Here is a 13,447-nt window from a genome sequence, read left to right as displayed (position 1 = left end):
GCGTAGAAGTTATCAACAGACAGCAAGATACCTGTTTATTTGTAAAAAGAATAACAACGGCAACAAGAAACGATTGCCACTGAGTCAATTCTGACTCACAGCAATGCTATAGGACAAGGTAAAACTGCCCCATAGGGTTTCCAAGGCTGTAGTCTTTACAGAATCGGATTGCCACATCTTTCTCCCACTGAGTGGCTGGTCAGTTCAAACCGTTAACTTTTTGGTTAGCAGCCGAGAGCTTAGCTACTGCATCACCAGCTCTCCTTTAAAGAGAAGAAAATACAAACAAACCAAACCCGTTGCCATCAAGTCGATTTGGGCTCGTAACAAACCAGAAGTATACAAATAATCATTGATATACACATAATTAATTTAATAAAGTGAAGTTAAGGTACTAACTTTGAAGGTTGACATCATCGATAGCTTTTGGGGTGACAATAAATAGAATCTTGGGCTTGCTAGAGCATTGGTTTTGTCCAATGTGGTCTTTCTTGTGCACTTATGAACTTCAATTTCCCGTTTGAAGTAAATTGTAACTCTTTTTCTCTGAAGTCCTGTTCCGGCATCAATAGTTAGGGCAGGAAGTTTTGGATTTTATAACAGTGTTCACTTACCTATATATTTCATCATTATTTTAAATTATAAAACAAATTCTTGTACCTGTTTTTCCTTATAAAGGAAGACACTCAACAAAGCCGATATGTATAATAATTAATCTGAGGATTTACATCCTCCTAAAAAACACCTCAATTGAAATATGCTGATCTTGCTGCTTAGTGATCATAGCTTTCCATAAAATCATATTTTAGTAGTTAATAACTGGCATCCTCATTTTGCTGGTGGTGTAAATGACAAGCTTTCATTTTGCTGCAGTTGATCACATTGCCTCAGACTGTGTTTCATTTTTCAGGAACACGTCAATGTGAGTGGCATGCTTTTGATGCTACAGCCTGTGGAATCGCACAGCTAGCATCCAGCCCACAATTTATTAAAACATGAACCCATTCCTAATCTTGAAACCTTACATTTATGGGATCTTACAAGGTAAGTTGTTGTTGTTGTTTTCTTTGCTGAATTTTGGACACGAATGGATTTTTTTTTTCTTTTTTTAAAGGGCAGTTATATCATCTTACTAAAGTCTTTAATAGAAAAAAATGGAGACCAAAAGTCACATTTCTGTGGAAAAAAAGCTACAATGGCCAACAGTGAATCATAGACAATGGCATTATGTATTCCTTTCTTATTTTTTTGGAGTATTTCCCTTGAACTGTTCACTTGTTATTATTTTAATTGAAGGCATTCTTTCTTAGAGCTGAGGTTGTTGCAAATGAATCAGAGCAGCTTAACTTGTCAAAACATTGAGGGATCTGGATAAAGTAATTAAAAATCGTACGGAAAACTACTAAGTGAGCAAATGCCAAACAATGTCATGTAGAGATATTATGATCAAAAAGCAGGCAAAATAAAGGCCTAACATATCAACAAAATTCTGTAACTGATGTTATAATTCAAGAAAAGGAAAATTCTGTGTGGACACAAAGTGACAAGATTGCTATGGGAATTTATAAGTAAGGCAAACATTGTTAATGTAATACATAGAAAGTTATAGGCTGAGCATTATTTGACTAAAGAGATGGCTAGTCCAGGAGTTAAACAGAATAAGGATTTTATAACTGACTCGCACTTAATCTTTTCCCAGACAAATGTGGCTTGGCTTTTTCTTTTACTCCGTTTTTAGTTGCTCTTGAGTCAGCTCCTTCTCACGGACACCCTGGGTACAACAGAATGAACTGCTGCTGGGTCCTGCGCTATTCTCATAATCATTGCTACATTCAAGTCCATTGTTGTGGCCCATGTATTTTGAGTGCCTTCCACCTAGGGGACTCATCCAGTACTATATTGGACAATAGCCTGTCGTGATCCATAGCATTTTCATTGGCGAATATTCAGCAGTAGATCACTAGGCCTTTATCCCATTCTGTCTTAGTCTGGAAGCTCTGCTGCAACCTGTCTATCATGGGTGACCCTGCTGATATTTGAATTACCTGTGCCATGGCTCCCAGCATCATAGCAACATGCAAGCCATCACAGTAAACAAACTGACAGACAGGTGATGGTCTCCTACCCTGAGTCCTTTCAATTTAGGTGAAAAATAGAAGGGTGAAAATATTTGGCATGTGAGTTACCCCTTCGTGTAGGCCATGACCTGAACAATCCTATCCTTAGTGTTCTTAAAGTACGTACTCCTCAAGTTACCAAGTGTGTCAGTAAATGGAATTAATTCTTAACTTTTGTTATGGATTCAACTGTGTCCCCCTAAAATATGTGTTGTAAATCCCAAACATTTATACCTGTGGATTTAATCCCATTTGGAAGAAGACATTGTTATGTTAATGAGACCATATCAGTGTAGGATGTGTGTTAAGCCAATCACTTAGGTATAAAAAGAGCAGATTAGGCACATAGAGGGAAGCACAAATGGAGGGGAAGATATATTGCACCTGAAGGTCACCAAGACACTGAAGAATAGAAGCTGAAAAGAGACAAGGACCTACCCCTAGAGCCAATGGAGAAAAAGCTTTCCCCTAGAGTCGATGCCTTGAATTTGAACTTCTAGTCTCCTAAACTATAAGAAAATAAATTCCTGTTTGTTGAAGCCATCCACTTGTGGTATTTATGTTTTAGCAGCACTAAGAAACCAACCCGATTTTGCTTTATTTTTTACTTGCTCTGTGAGTTTCTTCCAAGTTGATGACTCAGCTCCTTGGATGGACCCTCATCTAATCTTAACCCACTCAATCTTAGAAATAATTAAAATATGTCTCTCTCAACATTTTAAAGGCTTTACTCACATAAAAAAATACTAGGAACTCATGAAGTCGATACTACATGACCATGGATCCCTGTGTTTCATCTTAGGCTGATAAAGCAGCTATAACTAGTCCTAAGTGAGTTAGCAAAGAGTTGACTTTGGAAATATGATTAATGAGTCCCCAAAGCAAACAGCTGCACCATTTTGACCCTGAGGTTGTTTTCAGTTATATTTTTACAATGACTGTTTTATCATAGGTGCAGAGTTAGAAATCAGTACAACGATCCTGATCTTTTAAACTTCTTATATTACCTTTCGGGGCCCTAGTGGCACAGTGGTTAAGAGCTCAGGCTGGTAACCAAAAGACTGGGAGTTCAAATCCACCAGCTGCTCTTTAGAAACGCTATGGGGCAGTTCTACTCTGTCCTGTGGGGTTGCTATGAGTCGGAATCGACTCGACGGTAACGGATTTTTTTTTTTTTTCCTATTACCTTAATCTTACTTATCTTGTTATTGTTGTTGTTAAGTGCCATCCAGTCAGTTCCGACTCGTATCAACTCTGTGCACAGCAGAATGAAATGTTGTCTGGTCCTGTGCCATCCTCATAATTGTTGCTATGCTTGAGCCCATTATTGCAACCACCGTGTCAATCCATCTCCTTGAGGGTCTTCCTCTTTTTTTTTTCCAGAAAGAGTGAGAAAGTTTATTAAGGAGATGTATACATCACCAGGGACCCAGCAGCAACATAAGCTGTCTCTATAGAGTCCCAAAGAGCAATCTTACATTAGAGCTTATACAGAATCTTACAAGGGTTAGAAGTGCCTTCCTAGTCTGCAGATGGCCTGGCCTGAGCAGTTATGCGTCACAGGACAGTGACAAGACTCTTTATCAGACTAAAGACATACATATCAGATACCTGGGCTCTGATTTTCCTGTGGGGGTATAAGGAAAGGTCATGCGCATCCATTTAAAACAAAGAACAAAGTCATTAACATTAGGTCAAAACAAAGCCATTAACAGAGGTATGTGAAGGAGGGAGGCAGATGAAGAAGAAAAATTTATAGGTTTATCACAGCATTAGTTATGTCAAGCTCTCAGTCACCCATTTTGAAAAAGGAGAGAACGCTGGGGAGGAGTATTGGAGTCACATGTTCCCCCGCTCTTTGAAACCACATATGTCTGTACCAAGTTTCAACTTACTCTTTATAAATCCGAGCATTTCAGGCGAAAGGGTTGGGCCTTCTGTCTGCAACAGGTTTGAGGCATCCGTTGGACAGTTCGACTCGTGACAGAGAATGTCATCTCACAATACAGGCATAAATTGGAGACAGCAACAGATTAACAGGTCTATAACAACCAATCTGATTCTACTAATAAATTTTGAAGCCAGGTAGCCAGGTAAAAGCTGGCAGCCAAGAGGTCAGTCAACAAAATCAAATCCTTCATGAATCTTGTAACAAGCCCCCAGCTCTAAGTATCAGAATATTTTAACTCTGTGTACAAGAGTACAAACCCTGATGAGACAGGACTTGAGGGCTGAGTTAGCATGCAACCCTCGGTCCAGACAGAAATCAGTAATGTTTAACACTTCTCTAGTGATATAGACCCCCAAATTTTTATCTTGTAATCCCATCTAAGTTAGTAAAAACATTTTCCTTTTTTAACCCTAGAAAGTCTTAACTTCAGACCGTCGATGGGTTGGCCTTCCCACTCCTTTTGTCACCGTAGACCGGGCAGGGCTTGACTTGGAATGATAGATCCACAGTTTGACTCCTGTAAGCTTTAGGACTGTGTCATTGCTAAGTGATGCAGTGAAGAGTCTAGTCCACTCAGGCTGTAAAAGGAGGTCTTTCCACTTCTGGAGGAATACCTGGTCACAGCGATTTCGAGAGGGAACTTTTACCTGATGTAACTGGGAAAGAATTTCGGTTAGAGAAAGCAAATATTTAGACATCATTACATCAGGGGGCTGGGTGGAGGATTACGGGGAGAGTTGGTTGAGACACTATGGTTTCCCACAAAGTATCTCAAAAGGACTGATTTTAAGCTTTCCCTAGGGTGCAATACAGACTCAGAGGAGGGCCAGTGGGCCTTCTTCTTTTTCGCTAACCCTGTACTTTACCAAGCATGATGACCTGCTCCAGGAACGGATCCCTCCTGATAACATGTCCAAAGTATATGAGACGTAGTCTCGCCATCTTTGCTTCTAAGGAGCATCCTGGTTGTACTTCTTCCAAGACATATTTTTTCATTCTTTTGGCAGTCCATGGTACATTCAGTATTCTTTCCCAACACCACAGTTCAAAGGCTTCAATTCTTCTCCAGTCTTCCTTACTCATTGTCCAGCTTTTGCATGCGTATGAGGTGATTGAAAACACCATGGCTTGGGTCAGGCGCACTTTAGTCTTCAAGGTGATATCTTTGCTTTTCAGCACTTTAAAGGCGTCTTTTGCAGCAGATTTCCTCAATGCAATGTGTCTCTTGATTTTTTGACTGCTGCTTCCAAGGGTGTTGTTTGAGGATCCAAGTAAAATGAAGTCCTTAACAACTTCAGTTTTTTTTTATCATGATGTTGCTCATTGGTCCAGTTGTGAGGATTTTGTTTTCTTTACGTTTAGGTGTAATTCATACTGAAGTCTTTGATCTTCATCAGTAAGTGCTTCAAGTCCTCTTCAGTTTCAGCAAGTAAGGTTGTGTCATCTGCATAATGCAGGTTGTTAATGAGCCTTTCTCCAATCCTGATGCCCTGTTCTTCTTCATATAGTCCAGCTTCTCAGATTATTTGCTCAACATACATGTTGAATAGGTATAGTGAAAGGATACAACCCTGACTCACACTTTCATGTCTTTTAACCATGGAGTATCCCCTTGTTGTGTTTGAATGACTGCCTCTTGATCCATGTACAGATTCCTCATAAGCACAATTAAGTGTTCTGGAATTCCCATTCTCTGCAATGTTATCCATAATTTGTTATGATCCATGCAGTCGAATGCCTTAGCATAGTCAATAAACCACAGGCAAACATCTTTCTGATATCACCTGCTTTCAGCCAGGATCCATCTGACATCAGCAGTAATATTCCTGGTTCTACATCCTCTTCTAAATTCAGCTTGAATTCCTGGCAGTTTCCTGTTAACATACTACTGCACCTGCTTTTGAATGATCTTCAGCAAAATTTTCCTTGCACGTGATATTAATGATATTGTTCTATAATTTCCACATTCAGTTGGATCACCTTTCTTGGGAATCCACGTAAATATGGATCTCTTCCAGTCAGTTGACCAGGTAGCTGCCTTCCAAATTTCTTGGCATAGACAAGTAACTTCCAGTGCTGCATCTCTTTGCTGAAACTTCTCAGTTGGTATTTCATCAATTCCTGGAGCCTTGTTCTTTGCCAATGCTTTCAGTGCAGCTTGGACTTGTTCCTTCAGTACCATCAGTTCCTGATCACATGCTACCTCCTGAAATCTTTGAATGATGACCAACTCTTTCTGGTATAGTGACTCTGTGTATTCCTTCCATCTTCTTTTGATGCTTCCTGCCTCGTTTAATATTTTCCCCATAGAATCCTTCAGTATTGCAATTTGATGCTTACATTTTTTCTTCAGTTCTTTCCACTTGAGAAATGATGAGCGTGTTCTTCCTTTTTGGTTTTCTAACTCCAGGTCTTTGCACATTTCATTGTAATACTTAACTTTGTCTTCTGGAGCCACCCTTTATAATCTTCTGTTCCATTTGCTTTAGCTGTCTTCTGTGTTCAAGAGCAATTTTGAGAGTCTCTACTGACATCCGTTTTGATCTTTTCTTTCTTGTCTGTCTTTTAAGTGACCTTTTGTCTTCTTCTTGTATGGTGCATGATGGAAAGTGTAATCTTGGTAAAATGAGGAACTCTGGTGGCTGCAAAAGTTAAACACTTGGCTGGTAACTGAAATGTTGGTGGTTCAAACCCACCCAGGGGCTTTGTGGGAGAAATACATGGCAATCTTCTCTTTTAAAGATTACAGCCTAGAAAACCCTATGGGGCAGTTCTATTCTGTCACATGGTGTCACAATGAGTTGGAATTGACTAGACAGCACCTATCAAAAATAATTTTGGTATAGGAAACTGTCAGTGCAAAGATCTAAGATGAGAATTTGTTGGGGTTATTAGAGGAACCACAGAAACTTGAAGTGAGAAGAGAAAATGAGAAGGAGAGTATTAAGTGATGAATAAAAGTAAGTAGCAGGAGAGCCAACATATGTATATTCTCACAGGCCACTGTACAGGCTTTGGCTTTTACACTTACAGAGAGATGAAAGACCTGGGAAATTCTGACCAGAGTGATGAGAAGATATTATTGTGGTTGAAAGGATCACTCTGGATGTTGTTTTGGGACTGGATTGAGGGGGTACAATGGTGGAAGTAGTGTGGCCAGATAGAAGACTATTATAATGGCCCATGTGAAAGATGATGATGGCCTGGATCATCTCTGTTAAGCCTTCTCTGACTTTTCCTAGAAAGGTCAATTCCCATTATAAAATTACTTACCAGTATTTCTCCTCAATTGTTAGAAACTATGTCCAACTCATCTCTTAATAATTCCTTCAATAGAAAATCTATTCATTTTGCTTCAACGAAAGTGATATTTCTAAAGCATAAATCTATTTAGATATCTCCTCTCCTCAAAACCCTCTAATATTTCCTCATGGCAGTCAAAAAAAAAAAAAAAACTAAACTTCTAACCTTGGCCCTTGGCTCCTATGGCTAAAAAGGATATGGGTCCTGCCTAACTCTTTAATGCATCTCCCATCATTGGCTCTTCTCCTAGCCCACTATCCTCTTTCTATTCCTGGGAAATGTCAAGCTAGTTCCTACCTCAGAACAATTACTAGTTGTTCCTTCAGCCTAGAATACTTGCCCCCAGGTGTCTATATTGCTGCCTTACTATTGTCATTCAGATCTTAACTTAAAGGTCATATTCTCAGAGAGTCTGTCTTGACCACCTTATAAGTAGCTTTCCAGTTATTCCTTATCAAATTATTCAGTTTTACTTTCATTATAGATTTTATATTTTCTAGTTTAGTTATTGCCTCTCTTCTCACTCTTACCCATCCCTAACCAGAATATAAATTCCATGAACAAAGGGGATTTTTGTATCTTGTTAAAAGCCAATCCCTGGTATCTAGAAAAATGCCTGGTACCTATAATCTATCAATAAATATTTCCTAAGTAAAATAAAAAATGAACAATGATTAAAAAAACTTTTTATGGATGCTTATTACGTGCCAGCTCTTTTGATAATGGAAACCCTGGTGACATAGTGGTTAAGTGCTACGGCTGCTAACCAAAGGGCCAGCAGTTCAAATCCACCAGACGCTCCTTGGAAACTCTATGGGGCAGTTCTACTCTGTCCTATAGGATCTCTATGAGTCGGAATCGACTCGATGGCAGTGGGTTTGGTTTGGTTTTTTTTATTTTGATAACCACTTTACATAGATTATCTTAATTATTCTTCAAGGCTTTTCTTGATCTGGCCCCTGCTCACTTCTTTAGCCTCAAATCTTATGCCTGTTTTTCTTTATGCTCCTTCTGCCCTTCCTCCTCCTTTCAACCCACTCCCATCTACCTGAATGCCATTTCAACCTAGTAGTTGGGTGGGTTTTATTTTAGTTCACCTTAGTTCCTGAATCTGCAATGATTTTTCTCACTTTGGATCACCTGTTGGAAATAATTCCTTTCCTTCTTTATAAACTTCTTCTTATATACATTTAGACATTATTTCATCCATTCAATCAGCTATTAAACATATGCTAGTTTCCAAGCACTAGGGAGAAAATGGTGTGCGATACAGACATGGTACTGGTACCTTGGAGCTTCAAATTCAATGGAGGTGACAGAAAAAAAAAAAAGTCTCTCAAATAGATACGTAATTTCACACTGAGAAACCTGGTCTCAAGGAAAGATAAAGGGTGTCAGAATCAAGTTTCCACATATGGGCAGTCTAGAAAAGCTTATTGGAGGAAATGACTTCTCTATAGAAATCTTTCCCTGACTCTTCAAAAGCTAGTTGGGTGCTCTTCCCTGTAGTCTAATAGCATGCCATGCTCAACATCGTTATATCATGGTTTTTAAAATGCCTGGTGGCGTAAGTTAAGTACTACAGCTGCTAACCAAGAGGTTGGTGGTTCGAATCCACCAGGCTCTCCTTGGAAACTCTATGGGGCAGTTCTACTCTGTCCTGTAAGGTCGCTATGAGTCGGAATCGACTCGACGGCAGTGGGTTTCATTATTTATTTATTTGAGCAGCTAGATAGATTGTCTTATTCATTATTCTATCCCAGGACTTAGCACAGGTCCTAGTCCAAAGTGGGTGGGTAGCCAATAAATATTTGTTTAGAAATGTATTGAATTAATTAAAGCCCATAACATTATAATAATAAAATTAATATTTCTGGAATTAAAGATTGAGCACAAAATTCCATTTATGGGCTGGAGGATAGTGTAGAGTGAGATTATGTCACATAATCTGCACCTTCTGGTATTAACCTAACCTGAGAATATACTAGGTTTTCTTCATGACCATGCCACACAACAGCAATAAAGCTATAAGCAGGAAAAAAAAAAAAAATCACATGTTATCATTCTATAATACTTACACCAGTATTTATAACAACTGACATATATTTATGAACAATTTTATTCTCCAGTTTCAAAGAATAACTTGGATTATAGGACATGGCAAACTTAAAATTTCATATATTTTCCTATTTTGCATGTCAACTTTTATATTGTTTAAAATATTTTTTCATGCTTAATTTACTCTTCATTTGGATAATGCTAATGGGCTGTTATTGACTAGTGTCTCTAGTTCAGTTCATCGCACACTGGGCAGGATTCATAAAATGCTCCAGCTGAAATTGGTAGTGGTTTGGAGGCAGAGAGCCAATTTCATCAAAAGGATAATGGCTAAATATATTTTGTTTTGTTTTTTGAATTTTAATGACTGAATGGAAGCATTATTCATTATTTATCTATTTTTGAATTTTATCAGATAGTTCTAGTGGTAATTACCCTATCACTGTATTTATAGAAAAGTGGCACATTATCAAGATAATAGCCCCAATTCCATATTTATGAAGTATCTGTTAAAATTATAAATATAGATACGTGGAACTATGTGATTAATGCCAAGGAAAGCCACTTATAGGTTAAAAATGGGGGGAAAACTACAACTAGCTAGCACCTTTGGAGAAATTAGTATTCCGTATTTGAGTCCCATTTGGGGAAAAAAAATTCTTCTTTAGAAATGAAGTTAATTTTAAAGGGAAATATTCACTGTTTCTTATTTATCAACAACACACAAAAAAGTACAATAGGTATTTCATTATACTTTATATTGCAAATAAATTACATTGGACTTCATGATTTTTTTTTTCCCCTTTTGGTATAAAAAAGACTAAACTGTGGCTACAGATGTCAGTGATTTTCTATAGCTCAGGTTTTAGTTTTCACATTTCTGAAAATACTTATTGATAATTTTCCTTTAAAGAAAAAAACCAAGAGAACACTGTTTGCATTGAGAAGAAATTTGAAAAACAATAAAAAGAATAATTGATTTTTTCAAGGGTAATGGTTTAGAAATATAGAATATAGAATAATGAATTTCTAAAATACTCAAATTTTTTGCATTAGAAATAAAATTACATAAAATTATTCATAGTTGTAAAAATGGCCTGGAGATGGTGTCTGACCTCCTCTAACTTCATAAAGTGAAAGGAATATCAAGATCAACAGTCTAAGGCTGATTCCATCTATACCAGTTCTGACACCAACCATCCCTTCCATGGCACTCTGTACTTCTCTGCTGGGTTCGATAATTCATTGCAATGGCAACACAGAACTCATAGACAATATTCATGATTATGGAGTTTATAGGGAAGTAACAGGTTACAATTCAAGCTTGGGAACACTCGGGATATAGTTTCTTCATCAGGACAACTTCTTTCCAGCCATGCCAGCAGGCACGCCCCTCTGGTCCTAGGCCTCTCCCCTGCGCAGGCAAGCGTTACAAAGCTCTTTTAGCCTTGCCAAAATGTCTCCAGAGGCACCCCCGGCACTCAGCTTTCTCACTCTATGGGCTGGGAAGCCTGCCACCGCTTCTTTCCATCTTCAGTGGTTCCAGGAGCTTCTCAGTGCAGGAATCTTGGGTCCAAAGGACACACACTCCACTCCTGGCTGTTCTTCCTTGGTGGTGGCAGGGTCCCTTTCCTCATGCCTCTGGGATGGCTCACTTCAAGACCAGTGGGATGGCAAAACTGACCAATCCACCTTTTAGGCTACAATTACCCTATCTGCGTAGTCCCACCCAATCACTTGGACAGGAGTTACAAGACCATTGTGAGGAAAGCCACACAAAATTGATTCATCACTTTTAATATTACTTTAAATTTGTAGATATTTGCAAATTGGAAGTTAAGAACTTTACAAAATTGTATATTAGCTTTTTCACTTAAATTTGGCAGATTTAGGTAATACAGAAGTCTCTCAACTGTATATTTCTTGTATATGTGTGAATGTGTGTGTATGAGTGTATGTACAGGTATAGTTCTTTTTCCATTGATTAAAAATAGAATAAGTCAGGAATAAATTGTTTTTCCCCCCCAAATGAATGAAATTGTATTTCACTTAAACTTCTACTATCTAGATTCTGACACACAGGTAGACAGGGCTTCTGACAAGTTCAACAGGTGAAGCCCCTGACAAGAATTTTCCCTACTTAGGGATTAGACTGTTGAAGGAGTGTATACCTGTTGCTCCCAGAAAAGCAAAACCAAAAACCAAAACTGCTGCCGTCAAATCGATTCCGACTCATAGTGACCCTATAGAACAGAGTAGAACTGCCCCATAGTGTTACCAAGGAGTGCCTGGTGGATTTGAACTGCTGAACTTTTGGTTAGCAGCTGTAGCTCGTAATCACAGGGCTTCTCCCAGAAAAGCAAGGACCACTGAATTCTTGCAATTTGACATCTGAATATAGGACTTCAAAAATTCAAGGGAAGGACTAAATTGAGAAGAGCTGAATGCTTACTATTAAAAAATTCATGAACAGTTTACTCAACCATATTCTTATAAGACAAATACCAGTAACTATCAATTCCTACCTGCTAGATTTTTTTTTTTTTTAGAGTATTAAGAGAAAAACCCGTAGTTCAGAGTGTCCTGGGTAGCGTCTGTTGAGATTCTGGTCTAGGTCTTTCTTTCTTTCCTTTGTTCTATCTCATACTCTGATCTGATTCTGTATTCTATGAAATGCACATCCTGAGCTGGTGATAGATGTATATCAGTGCTCATACACTCATTGCACAGGTGCTTGTAATAAAACTCTTATTTTAAAATATCTTATTAAAATTTTAAACACCCATTAACTTAAAAAAAGTTGCAACTATAGTGCAGAGATCATTTTTTCTATCCATTTAATTATATATTTTCAACCTAAGCCCCATTACCCTTGAATACTTTAGTATGTCCTACAATTATCGGATTCTTCTACATAACCACAATACCCTTTACCATCAAGTTTAGTTCAACTCATAGCAGCCCTACAGGACAGAGTAGAACTGCCCCATAGAGTTTCCAACTTTATAATCTTTACAGAAGGAGATTACCACATCTTTCTCCTTGGGAGTGCCTGGTAGGTTAGAACAGCTGACCATTCAGTTAGCAGCTGAGTGCTTAAACATTTCACTCCTTGTAGCCACAATACTAAAACCAAACCAAACCCGTTGCCATCCAGTAGATTCCAACTTACAGCAACCCTATAGGACAGAGTAGAACTGCTCCATACCGTTTCCAAGGAGTGGCTGGTGGATTCAAACTGCTGACCTTTTAGTTAGCAGCTGAACGCTTAACCACTGTGCCACCAGGGCTCCCACTACACCACCAATCAGGGAATCAATACTGATAAATTATTGTCATTTAATTCTCACCCCATTCAAGATTTGCTAGTTGTCCCAATAACATCTTTTATGGCAAAGAGATTGAATTCAGAATCTGAAGTTCCATTTGTCATGTTAGATAGTCACCTTTATCCTGAAACAGTTTCTCAGTCTTTCATGGCTGTGACACTTTTGAAGACAACAGGTCAGTTATTTCATAGACTATCTCTCAAATTGGGTTCGTCTGATGTTTCTTACTGATTAGAAATGAATTATGCATATTTGACAAGAAAATCGCAAAAGTGATGCAATGTTTTTATTGCATTCTGTCTAATGGTGCACAGTTTTGATGGGCTCACTATTGATTACGTTCAGTTGAATCACTTGTTTTAGGTGGTGTCTACCAGGCTTCTCCTTCATAAAGTTCCTTATTGCCTTTTTAATTAATAATTATTTTGTGGGGAGGTACTTTAAGGTTATGTAATATCTCATTCCTCACTAACGTTTATCTATTTATATCTTTTTTTATAATTGTGTGGACTCATGGCTTTAATTTTTTTCAATAGGTTATAATTTGTTCCTACCATTATGTATTTTGATTTTAGACTGTCTGAGATTTGATAAGTAGCAAGCTGACATCTATGTCCTTTTGGTATGGTCCCACCATCCTTTGAGAACAGGATGTTAGACTCGCCTCATACTTTGGTTGCCCAGCCCTG

The sequence above is a fragment of the Elephas maximus genome, chromosome 4 (genome assembly GCF_024166365.1).
Source record: "Elephas maximus indicus isolate mEleMax1 chromosome 4, mEleMax1 primary haplotype, whole genome shotgun sequence".
Taxonomy (NCBI): Eukaryota; Metazoa; Chordata; class Mammalia; order Proboscidea; family Elephantidae; genus Elephas; species Elephas maximus.
The sequence above is the reverse complement of the archived record's forward strand: the minus strand, read 5'-3'. Positions refer to the sequence as shown.